The 12,566-nt window shown below is 41.9% G+C and overlaps 1 pseudogene; it reads left to right on the plus strand.

The window, feature by feature from the left end:
• Window positions 1-4,224, plus strand: part of LOC140852820 (uncharacterized) — a 37,594-nt pseudogene extending 33,370 nt beyond the window's left edge.
• Window positions 4,225-12,566: the final 8,342 nt, after the last annotated feature.

Raw genomic sequence — 12,566 nt, forward strand, 5'->3', positions numbered from 1 at the left:
GGAGTCGGGGCCGGTGAGCCGGAGCCGGCGACGTCGACTTCTTTTTTTTTGGGTGGGTTCGGGCCGAGGACGAGGATGGGGAATGGCACAGGGCCGACGTACCACGACCGACACACTGCAGCTGGCATGCCAGGGATGGCGTGCTTGGGCTGGGACGGCGGGCCGCGGCCACGTGCGGCCTGCGGACCGCGGCTACATGGGGCCTGCGTGTCGGGGTGTGCTGGGGCAGACGACGATGGGTCGGGGAGGGGCTGGGGCTGTCGAGCCGGAGCTGGAGCTAGTGATGGCAAGTCGGGATGGGGTCGGGTCGCGGCTATGCCGAGGCCTGCGGGCTGGGCTGGCGACAGCATGCCAGGGAGGGGCCAACGAGCGAGAGCCAGAGCCGGCAACGGCGAGCCAGGGTGCAGCTATGCCGGGGACGACGGGCTGGGCATGCGTGACCCATGGGCCGCGGGGCCTGCGGGTTTGGCACGCATGGATTCGAATGGGTCGGGCCTAGGTTGGGGTGGGTCGGACCTAGATGGGGCCGGTCGGGTCGGGTCTGGTCAGACTGCCGCGGGTCGGGTGGAGCCGGGTCAGGTCGGGTCGGGCTGGGGCTGGGGACGGCGGAGCCGAGATGGGGTGGGTCGGGTAGGGTCTGGTCGGGATGGGGCTAGTCGGGTGGAGTCGGATCGGGTCCGGTCGGGCTGGGGCAGGTCGGGGCGGGTCGGGGATGGTAGTGTCCAGGCTGGGTCAGTTCCGATTCAGGTTGGGATAGGGCAGGTCAGGTCGGGCTGGCACGGGTCGGGTGGAGCTAGGTCAGGTCGGGCTGGGGCCAGGGATGGTGGAGTCGGGGCAGTACGGGTTAGGTCAGGGTCGGGTTGGATTGGGCTGGGGTTATTCGGGTGGAGCCGGGTCGGGTTCGGTCGGGATGGGGTGGGTCGGGTCGGGATGGGGCGGGTTGGGGATGGAGGGTTCGGGCCGGGTCGATTCTGATTCGGGCTGGGATGGGGCGGGTCGCGCTGGGTCGGGTGGGGCTGGGGCAGGTCGAGTGGAGTCGAGGTGGGTCGGGTCTGGTCCGATCCGCATCGGATCGGGCTAGGGTTGGTGGGGTTGGGATGGGGCGGGTTAGGTCAGGTCTTCATAAGGATGAAATATAATGCTGAAATTATTATAATTATTACATATTATTTTTTAGTGTTACTGCTGAAATTAGTTAATTATTTGACTAATTATTTTTTCACTAATATAATGCACATTGTTGTTACTTGTTACAATTAAATTATTTTATATGCTATTTTGTATGCTGCTAAAATTATAAATAAAAAAGATATTTCTATTTTAAAGAAAATTCTATTGAAATTTTTGATCAAAAAATTTTAATACGAAGTTATTCTTTTTGATAAATTAAAAATCTATCTTCGAATGCACGTTCAAAGATGGTACTTAAATTACATTGAGCCGTAGATTTTCGTTCAAGTTTCGATCTTCATCGAGATCGAAACTTGAATGTCCCGTATTTAGATTTTTTGAAAAAGTAATAATATTATTATTGTTAATAGTTAATATTTTATTTCATTATGTGGTATTCAATAGTTATCTGTCTATTGTTCTCCAGATATATAGTGGATAGGATGCATAGGCACCATATCCACATCGTATACTTGGAGAACCATGGGAAGATGCTGTCGAAATTTTTACGAAAATGAGATGAAATATTCATTAATAACAATAATGAGATTATTACTTTTTTGAAAGGAATAGGGCTACACTTGTTAGTAATGATTTGTAAAGGATAGGATCATGCATTTTGTATCAAGTGATCCGGATCCAGATCCGGATCAAAATTTTACCCGAAATTTGGAACGCGATTCAGTCTGAAATTCAGATCGGGATCCAAAATACCACTAAACTTTATTTTGGTTGTTAATGATTTTGTGTTTGTTATTAGATGAATATCAACAAAAGTTGGATGAATGCTAGAGGTATTTTTTTGCCTGAATATCGAAAAGAAGTTCAAGATTTCATTGACTTTGCACGGCATTAGGCTGATAGTGCTAGTCGGTTAAAGTGTCCATGCAAGAGATGTGTCAATTTGATATATCATCACATAACACTTGTTGAGGAGCATCTGCTACAATATGGTATGGATAAGAAGTATTCTTATTGGATATGGCATGGGGAGAGTGATCTGAATGAAGTGGTGTGCGACGATGATGATACTGAAGATGATAGTACTGATGGTGCTGGACCTGTCGAATATAGGGGTATTGGAGAATTGTTAGATGATTTACATCAAGGTACTTGTTCAAATGTACGCATGAATACTGCTGCATCTGAAAGCAATTCTGATCATGAGCATAATATCCGACTTGAGGTAGAAGGGACTTCTGAATAGTTTACAAAGCTTGTAAGGAATTCACGAGAGCCACTCTATCCAAATTGTACAAAGTTTTTTAAGTTAGAGTTTTTGATAAAATTGCTTCATATTAAAACCATGAACCATTGGAGTCAGAAGTCATTGAACCAAATTTTAACATTGATTAAAGCAGCTCTACCCAATGGAGAGAGACTTCCGAAATCATATTCTGAAGCAAAAATATACATGCAAAAGATGGGACTTGGCAATACTCCTATACATGCCTGCAAAAATGACTGCATATTATTTTATAAAGATAACGAACAAGCAACTGAATGTCCGAAATGTAGTGAGCTTAGATACAAAATCGATAATAAAAAAGCAAAAAAGATACCTCAAAAGATTTTGAGATATTTTTTATTGATTCCAAGACTTCAAAAGTCGTATATGTCCACAAAGACAGCTGAAAAAATGAGATGGCATTATAAGCAGTGGGTTTCGGAGAAGAACATATTTAGCCACCTGACCGACTCTTTAGTGTGAAAATACTTCGATGCAAAGCATCTACACTTTGTGAGTGATCCGTGCAATATCCGGTTTGGTCTAGCGACAGATGGATTTAATCTCTTTGGTAATCTAAGTACCTCTTACAGCATATGGCCTGTGATGGTAGTTGTATATAATGTGTCACCTTGGAAGTGCATGAAAGAACCATTTATTTTTATGTCACTGTTGATTCCAGGTCAGAAAGTATCAGGTAATGAAATTGATGTATATCTACGACCTTTAATTGATGATCTGAAGGAGTTATGACAAAATGGGATACAAACATATGATTCTGTGAGTCGAAGTAATTTTAAGTTGCATGCTTTGATTCTATGGACCATAAATGATTTTTCGACATATGAAAATTTATCTTGATGGAGCACCAAAAGATATCTTGCATATCCAATATGCAATAGGGATGCATCCTCTTTACATTTAAAGTACGGATGAAAAATATGTTTCATGGGTTATCGACGGTTTCTTCCTGCTAATCAATCTTGGAGGATCCGTTATAATCAATATTTTTATGGTAAGTCCGATCAGCATCCGCCACCTAAGGAGTTAAGTGAAGCAGAAATTTTAGAACAACTTGAAGTCATTGGAAACGTCCAATTTGAAAAAATATCGGATACTCGCAAGCGGAAGCGTACTGAAGCTGAGCTGAATTGGACGAAGCGAAGCATCTTTTTCGATCTACCATATTGGAAGCAGCTACAACTTCATCATAATCTGGATGTAATGTACATTGAAAAGAATATTTATGATAATATCATCGATACTGTATTGAATATTTCAAAAAAAATAAAAGATGGTACAAAAGCTCATTTTGATTTGTAGAAAATAAAAATTCAGTCGGAGTTGCATTTAGTTCATCGAGGTGAGAGATTTTTTATGCCACCCACATATTATTCACTGTTTGGAAAGAAAAAGAAAAATTTCTGTGGATGGTTCATAACCGTAAAGTTTTCTGATGCATACGCTTCAAACATATCGTAGTGTGTTGGGAATAACGACAGCAATATCTGTAGTGTGAAAAGTCATGACTCCCATGTCATAATGCAACGTTTGCTTCCTGTGGTCATACGTGATTATTTGGATGGTGATGGTCAAACTGCAATGATTGAGCTGGGAGTGTTCTTCTGAGAACTGTTTGCTGAAAATTGAAGATTAACTTACTTAAGAGATTAGAGAAGGATATTGTACTAATTCTTTGTAAGTTAGAAAAAAAAATTTCACCATCATTTTTTGATGTTATGGTGCATCTGGCTGTTCATCTTCCAAAGAAAGCTCTTTTGGCCGGACTGGTACATTATCGATGGATGTATCCTATTGAAAGGTAAAAATATTATACATACTTTATCATATCAATTATAAGATATAAATATATTTTTAAAATTTAAATTTATTTTTGTTTGTAGATTCTTATGTACCTTAAAAAAATATGTGCGCAATAAAGCAAGGCCTAAAGGATCTATAGCGGAAGCATATGTAACTACTGAGTGTGTCACATTCTGCTTGAGTATCTTGACAATATCGAAATAAGATTTAATCATGCAGATCGTAATGCAGACCGTGAATGGGGTGACAATGAACCGACATTGTTTATATTTAAACAAACGGTTCGACCTACTGGTGCAAGGAGATATAAATTTATGGACGTGAATGAGCTATCCAAAGCACACTTTTACATTTTAAATAATTATGAAAAAATTAAAATTTTATTGAGTAAGTATCATCTTGCCATACTATTTAATTTTTTAAAAAATTTTTATATCGATATAAAATTAAAAATCATAACTTCTTATAGTGAGCACAAGAGTATACTATATAGAGAGAATAATACGAATGTCGATGATCGACATAGGAAAAAATTTATAAAATGGTTTGGTGATCTTGTAAGTTACATTAGTGATATGTTATTTATTTATTTATAAATAATATTATTTAAATCAATATAATTTTTTATCTTATGATGTAGATGAAATATAAGTATTTCAATAAAGAAGTGGGTGCGACCGATGAGTTGTACGATTTAGCATATGATTCCGATCGAAGGGTTAATCACTACATATCCGGTATCATTAGAGGAATGAGATTTCATATAATGGAGCTTGAGATGAAATGATGGATTCATTAGTGAAATTGCTACAACAGAATATGAAGGAGAAGAAGAGATTGATTATTATGGTGTACTGATAGATATCATAGAACTGAAGTATGGGTCCAGTAATTCTATATTTTTGTTTCAATGTGAATGGTGGGATATTAGTAATAAAAAGATCAGTATTTATATCGATTTCAAATTTATCAGTGTAAATCTTGTACGAATATTATACCAAAATGAGCCGTATATATTAGCAACTCAAGCGAAATAAATAATATATTTGAAGGATCTAAAGTATCGAGATAATTGACATATTGTACAAAAAATAACACCTAGAGGCATATATGACATACCAACTCGATTAAAGATGGATGAAAATTTAGATTTATATGAAGAGAAAGCTTTTCAGCAAGAAGAACAAATATTAACCGAGCTTTTGATTGATGAAGAACTTGTAACGGCACCTTTGAATAGGGCTAATCTTTCGTCCAACGAAGTTGAAGCTGATTTTGTATTTAATCTTAATGAGTCAGAGGGCGACAATCAGTTCATAAATGATGATGAGATAGAAGATAACACATATATCGATTACTGTGATTCGGACGAGAATCTACACATTAAGGAAGAAACGAATATTGATGAGTAGATCTATATTCTTCGTTCAATTTTATCTTCCAATAATGGTATGCGATATAATTATATTCATTAGAATATTATTTGATTTCTACTATTATTATTCAATATTATATTTATTTATATCTCAATTTCTATAGATATGACATCAGGAGATAGACGACGACATTCACGTTCACAGCTACCTGCAGATGCCACAGAGGTTGAGGCACCTCCACCGATCTCCGTTGCCGCACCGGCTTCACTATCAGAGGGTCCTGCACTAGCAGATCCCAATGAGGTGGGTCTCAGTAAGACAGGTTCTAGTGGTATTAACTATTACACTTTATATATAATAAAATTTGATTCTTTTATTTGGATTATACTAATGATTTATTTATTATTATTTCAGATGAGTCCTTATCGATGGTGATGCGAGGACGAGGTCGATCGAAGAACTTCATTCTGGAGAGTTGGAGATGCGAGCACCCGGAACAGCATCTCCAGATCGAGATAACAACCGACTACACCAGACCCATTAGGGGATGGTGTGATCCATGGCAGACTGAGCTGGACATCATATGCCACAGTTATGCCTCCGTGATGCTCTTTGATTGGCATCACGTTCTACCAACTTAGAGAGGAATTTTCTATACCCACTTACAAGTAAAATAAATTATATTATGAATATTTAATTTGCATAGTATTCTTCTAATATTTGTTATTGACATGGTATATTTGATATCACTGATTTTGAGGAGGATCGTGTGAGACGAGCCATCGATATTCAGTTATCGTTGCATTTCAAGAACTATCGCCATCACATACATCAGCATTGGTATCAGGTGGTGCAGGATCATAGGGAGGAGGCAGTGAGGTAGCAGCCCTATGACAGCATCACCATAGATAATTGGACTACTATATACCGACAGTACGAGGATCCGGCATATCAGGTTACACATCTAAATTTTTTTTATATAGTTTAATGACTTAATCATTTAATCTTAAATTAAATTTTTTATCTACTAATTTTATTAATAATTTTACAGAGATGATGTGCCCAGAATGCAGTGAACCGGGCGAGATAAATCATGCTGCATTATGGGGGTTCGAGATCATTTGCTTGTCATATAGAGCACATGGTAGGTAATTTTTAATTTTTAATTAGCATATAATTTTTTAGTTATTTAAAATTTTTTAATTAATTCTCAAATTACAGAAAGATGCTGAGAGTGGTGAGTTTTCTGGTAGGATCTGTTGGGTGGATGTCTGGCCAGAACACCACCTCCCAAGACCTTTTCAGTACCACGCGATGCAGCAGGAAGAAAGAAGAAACAAAACAAAAGGAAAAAAATAATCAAAATACGTGGATCAGCCACAAAAGGGCTCGCCTCCATGGGGCATGCAAACTTCACTATAAAAAAAAAAATTACAAGAGGAGACCTCACCCTCAACCCTTGTACACCCAATTCTCTCTCACTAGAAGTTTTCCTCACAAAAGCTCTCTCTCTCTTGAAAGACCCCCTGAACCCCTGAAGTGCCTGACGATCACTGTCCAGGAGCCTCCTGCTCCTCTCTCAGCGCTTCCGCCTCTCTCTTCTCTAGATTCTCGTATGGTGCAAAAAACCAACCACCTCCTCTCTGTTTCACGCATAGGCCCTTTTAAAGGGTTAAAACCCAATTAGATTAAGTTTAAGAGTCCTTAATCAACCCAAATCAGGTTCTGAACCGTCGGATCAATAAACAGATCAACCCAGACCCTCCGATCGCGACCGGTCCATGAAATAGTACCGTGGACCGCATGAAATACGTGGAAAATGCCCGCGCGGTCCACAGGCCCAGCCGTGGACTGCCCAATCCACAGTGGACCGGGGCAAAGGGCCAGCAGACCGCTGGGCCTGGGCCGGCTCGCTCCCACACGCGGGCCTGCGCGCGCCTGGGCCGCACCCCCGACTGGGCCGTGCGCCCACCTGGGCCGCCCGCCCGCGTGGGTCGCGCATCCCGCGTGGGCCTGGGTCGCGCGTCCCGCACGCCGTTGCCGCCCACCGCAGGTCGCCGGCGGTCCTCCACCGTCTCGAATCTCATGCCGACTTCAAAAGCTCGTATCTCCTCTATCGGAGCTCCGTTTCGGGTGATCTTGATCTTGTTGGACTCCATTTTTCATTGCGAACCTTGTTGTGGGCTCAATATAGGCTGAATCTTAAGGCATCAAATCCTAACAATCTCCATCTCGACTCGATATTCGGTCTCCTCCAAACTTCGAGAGCTTCTGGATCTCCTCGCCCCCATGCCCTGGGACAATCGCCTGCTGATCATGGATGGACAAATATGGGAGTCAAGCCAGGCTGCTCGATCCCATCTCCGTCGTATGCTGTGCTCCTCCTGACCTGAGACCTGCTCGAGGCATCGTTCTGCGGCAATAGGAATCTTACCTTGCGACGTCGCCTCTCGTCCTCCCGAGTCTCCTATCTCGTGCCCGATCTGCCTCCTGGAGCTCCACCTCGCTTTGGACTCCACCTGACTCCCGAAGCTCCACCTCGCACTGAGCTCTCTGTCAGGTAAAAATGTCCTCTGCTCCCCTTCTTCCCCTCCAGTACAATCCTATCGCCGCGTAACACCCTCAGAATTCTTCCACCAGCTACCATCCTGTAGCCTCTCGAATCCAGTCTGCTAAGTGAGATAAGATTCTGTCTGAAATTGGGTATGTATCGGACCTCCCCCAATCTCCTCACTGCACCGTCATGTGTCCTTCAGTTGACCATCCTAACGCCTCTGATCGTACAGCTCGATCCATCCGGCAGATATACAGTGCCCTCACTGTTCTCCAGGGAGTCAAGCTGCTCCTCTCTGCAACATACATGATAGGGGCATGCAAAATCTAATATCCACTATTGGGAAGAAGTAGATACCTCATCAGATATCTCAAAGATATCTCCATCTAAATCGCTGCTGGCCGTCGCTACAGCAGCCACCGTCCGATTTTTCAGTTGAGGGCAATCTCTGGCTAGATGTCCTAACTCCTCACACCGGTAACACCTGGTTTTGCTCAAGTCCCTCCTGGACTTAGATTGCCCTCGTTGCGATCTCCTGTCGCTCCGTCTACCGCCTCCTGCTCCTCCAGAAGCCACCAAAGCTGAGCTACCGCCACCTGAGCTCGAAGCTAGGTTCTCCCTCCTGAGAACCTCGTTCTGGAGTATCGCCGCGGTGACCTCGTCCATCTTGATAGTGCTCTTCCCCACTAGAAGAGCAGTCACCAAGGACTCGTACGAAGGGGGAAGCGATGCCAGCAAAACCAGTGCCCTGGTCTTCTCCTCAACGTTCTCACCAACGATAAGGAGGTCGGTGAGGATCTTCTGGAAGTGGCTCAAATGCTCCTGCACGCTCTGTCCCTCAGTCATCTGCAGTTGGTAAAACTGCCTCCAGAGAAAAAGTGTGTTGGTGAGAGACTTCGCCATGTACAACTCCTCGAGCTTCGACCACAGCACTGTCGGAGAAGTCTCGCTCAGCACATGGATCACCACCTCATCCGCCAGGTACATGCAGATGGTACTCACCGCCTGCATCTGTAGCCATTTCCAATCCCGCACCTCCATGGTGGTCGGCTTCTCATCGCACAAGAGAGCATCGATCAACCCCTGTTGGATGAGCACGTCCTTCACCCTTGCCTGCCACGAGGAGAAATTGCTCTTACCATCAAACTTGTTGATCTCCATCTTGATTGTTTCTGTCTTCTCCACTTCAGTCTTGCTCACCACCATTGCAATCTGCATCCTTGTACCATCTCGCTCTAATACCACTTGTTGGATGGATGTCTAGCCAGGACACCACCTCCCAAGATCTTTACAGTACCATGCGATGCAGCAGGAAGAAAGAAGAAACAAAACAAAAGAAAAAAACAATCAAAATACGTGGATCAGCCACAAAAGGGCTCGCCTCCACGGGGCATGCAAACTTCACTATGAAAAAAAATTTTACAAGAGGAGACCTCACCCTCAACCCTTGTACACCCAATTTTCTCTCACTAGAAGTTTCCCTCACAAAAGCTCTCTCTCTCTTGAAAGACCCCCTGAACCCCTGAAGTGCCTAGCGACTGCTGTCTAGGAGCCTCCTGCTCCTTCTCTCTCAGCGCTTCCGCCTCTCTCTTCTCTGGGTTCTCGTACGGCGCAAAAAACCAACCACCTCCTCTTTGTTTCACGCACAAGCCCTTTTAAAGAGTTAAAACCCAATTAGATTAGGTTTAAGAGTTCTTAATCAACCCAAATCAGGTTCCGAACCGTCGGATCAAAAAATAAATCAACCCACGCCCTACGATCGCAATCGGTCCACGGAATAGTATCGTGGACTACGTGAAACACGTGGAAAACGCCCGCGCGGTCCACAAGCCCAGCCGTGGACCGCCTGGTCCAAGGTGGATCGGGGCAAAGGGCCAGCAGGCCGCTGGGCCTAGGCCGGCCCGCTCCCGCGTGCGGGCCTGCACGCGCTTGGGCCGCGCGCCCGGCTAGGCCATGCGCCCGTTTGGGCCGCGTGCCCGCCTGGGCCGCCCGCCCGCATGGGTCGCGCATCCCGCACAGGCCTGGGTCGAGCATCCCGTGCGCCGCCGCCTGTGGCCACGCCGCCCGCCGCCGGTCGCCGGCGGTCCTCCGCCACCTCGAATCTCATGCTAACTTCAAAAGCTCGTATCTCCTCCATCCGAGCTCCGTTTCGGATGATCTTGGTCTCATTGGACTCCGTTTTTCACCGCGAACCTCGCTGTGAGCTCAATATAGGCTAAATCTCGAGACATCAAATCCTAACAGGATCGATATCTACCAGCAGACCCACTAGCGATGGTCGGGGGAGTGGATGACGGGGAGCCAGGAGCTCTTTGTAAGTTTTTTCAATTATTTTTCATTTGTAATCTGATTTTTATTATAAAATTAAAATAATTTTAATTTTCAAGATTGCATGACAGAGATTAGATCTCAACCTATCCCTGAGGGTTCGACCTCACCCACAGATGATGAGATCTGTGATCGGATGCTCAGTACGAGACCCTATTATGTTAGGGGTCTAGGGTATGGGATCACTGCTCCCTCATCTTCACGTACATCTAGGATGGACATCCATTCTACGTGCGAGGCTTGGCTGACGGAGATGCAGAGGCAGACTGTTGAGGATCAACAGCGAGCTCAGAAGTTGACTGCATGCATCGACGACTATCAGCGCTTTCAGATCCAGATGATGGAGTAGATGGCGCAGATGAAGCAGATGATACAGCTGATGAGACAACAGCAGGCCGATCCGAGCTCTATTGTCGGTTTGAGCTCTGTTGAGCGCTCCCCATCCCCAGCTCATTCTCTAGATACCGATATTTGACGACTTACTGATATATTTTTTTTAATTTCAAATATCTTATAATTTTAATTTATTATAATAAAATAATAAAATTTATTAATTAGTTTATTTTATAAATTTTTTATTTTAATTTTTTTAATTTATAAAAAATATTATATATATATATAAATTTAAAATATATATTCACAAATTTTTTTAAAAAAATATGACTAAATTATTAGTGATGAAATTATTTTCGACAAAATATTTATCACTAAAAATATTTTACTAACATAATTTAATTTATCAATAAATATATAATTAACAGTAATAAAAAAATATTCATCGTAAATAATTAAGTTATTTACGATGAATTTTTTTTATCACTAATATTATTCAATTTTTTTTAAATAATTTTTTTAATAAATTAATAGTGATGAATTATTTTTGTTGTAAAAATAGTTTCTTGCGACAGAAATTTTTGTCACTAAAACTTTAGCAAATAATAGCGACAAAAATTTTTCATCGTAAATATCTTTTTTTAGATTAAATTTTTTCATCTATTTTTTTAACGGTAAAAAATATTCATTGTAAACATCTTTTATTAGCAATGAAATTTTTTTTCATCGTAAAATATTATCAATGACAAAATTATTTGCAACGAAATATTAGCGACCAAAATTTTGTCGTTAATATTATTAGTGATGAAAATCGATTATTAGTGATGAAAATTTTTCATTGCTAATAACCTGTTTTGTTGTAGTGACGAAGCTGTTAAAGAAGATGCAGTGTCTGCTGAAAGAAGAACACCGACACCATCAGAAGTCGTCCAAATCTCCGAAGCTACTCCAAAGCAAAGAGATAAGGATGGCGATGAAGTTTGATCGGTGTAGTTTTATTTTTTTTTTGTAATCAGACACTTGTAATCAAACTTCGGTCTAATTTTGTAACCTCTTCATAATGAATGAACAAATTTTTTTTAAGTTAAGACTTCTGTCTAATTGTGCGTGTCTGCAATGCAAATTATTTAACTACCAAACATTAATCGGCGAACCGATCATTCAACAGAGACTTGTAGAATCATCTGTTAATCACGTAGTTTCTTTTGACATACTTTAAGAATTAAGATAAACGATAATAAATCGAATACCCTAAGTTTGATGATTAATCGATTTGTACATCATGTCGTTTGATAATCGATGGCAAGCCAAATATCCTTCGACTGGCTGTAGCCAAATCGGTATAATTTTAATCCAACCTTGATCGTATTGGCATAATGTTTAGCTTAGGTAGGACTAAGTCGGCATGCTAATCTTTCGACTACGATCAACTTTTTCAGTGAAAATTGAGATATATTTAACATCGAGACATAGTCGGTACCCAACTTTTATAGTGAAAAGTCAAAATATATTCAATTATGAGATATAGTCAATACGACGGCCTATACAATGAAAGCCAGTGTAATTAATGTCGATTTTTATAGTAAAAAATCAAGATAAATTTTGTGTTGAAATATAGTCAATAGTTCGGCTTTTACAGTGAAAGTCGGCTTTTACAGTGTAAATTGATATATAGTCGATGATTGATGGAAGTCGACCAATACTTGTGATTTTAAGATTCTGAAATTCTGTATTTCATTCTGAACAATATGTA

This window comes from Elaeis guineensis, chromosome 12 (assembly GCF_000442705.2).
Source record: "Elaeis guineensis isolate ETL-2024a chromosome 12, EG11, whole genome shotgun sequence".
Classification (NCBI taxonomy): domain Eukaryota; kingdom Viridiplantae; phylum Streptophyta; class Magnoliopsida; order Arecales; family Arecaceae; genus Elaeis; species Elaeis guineensis.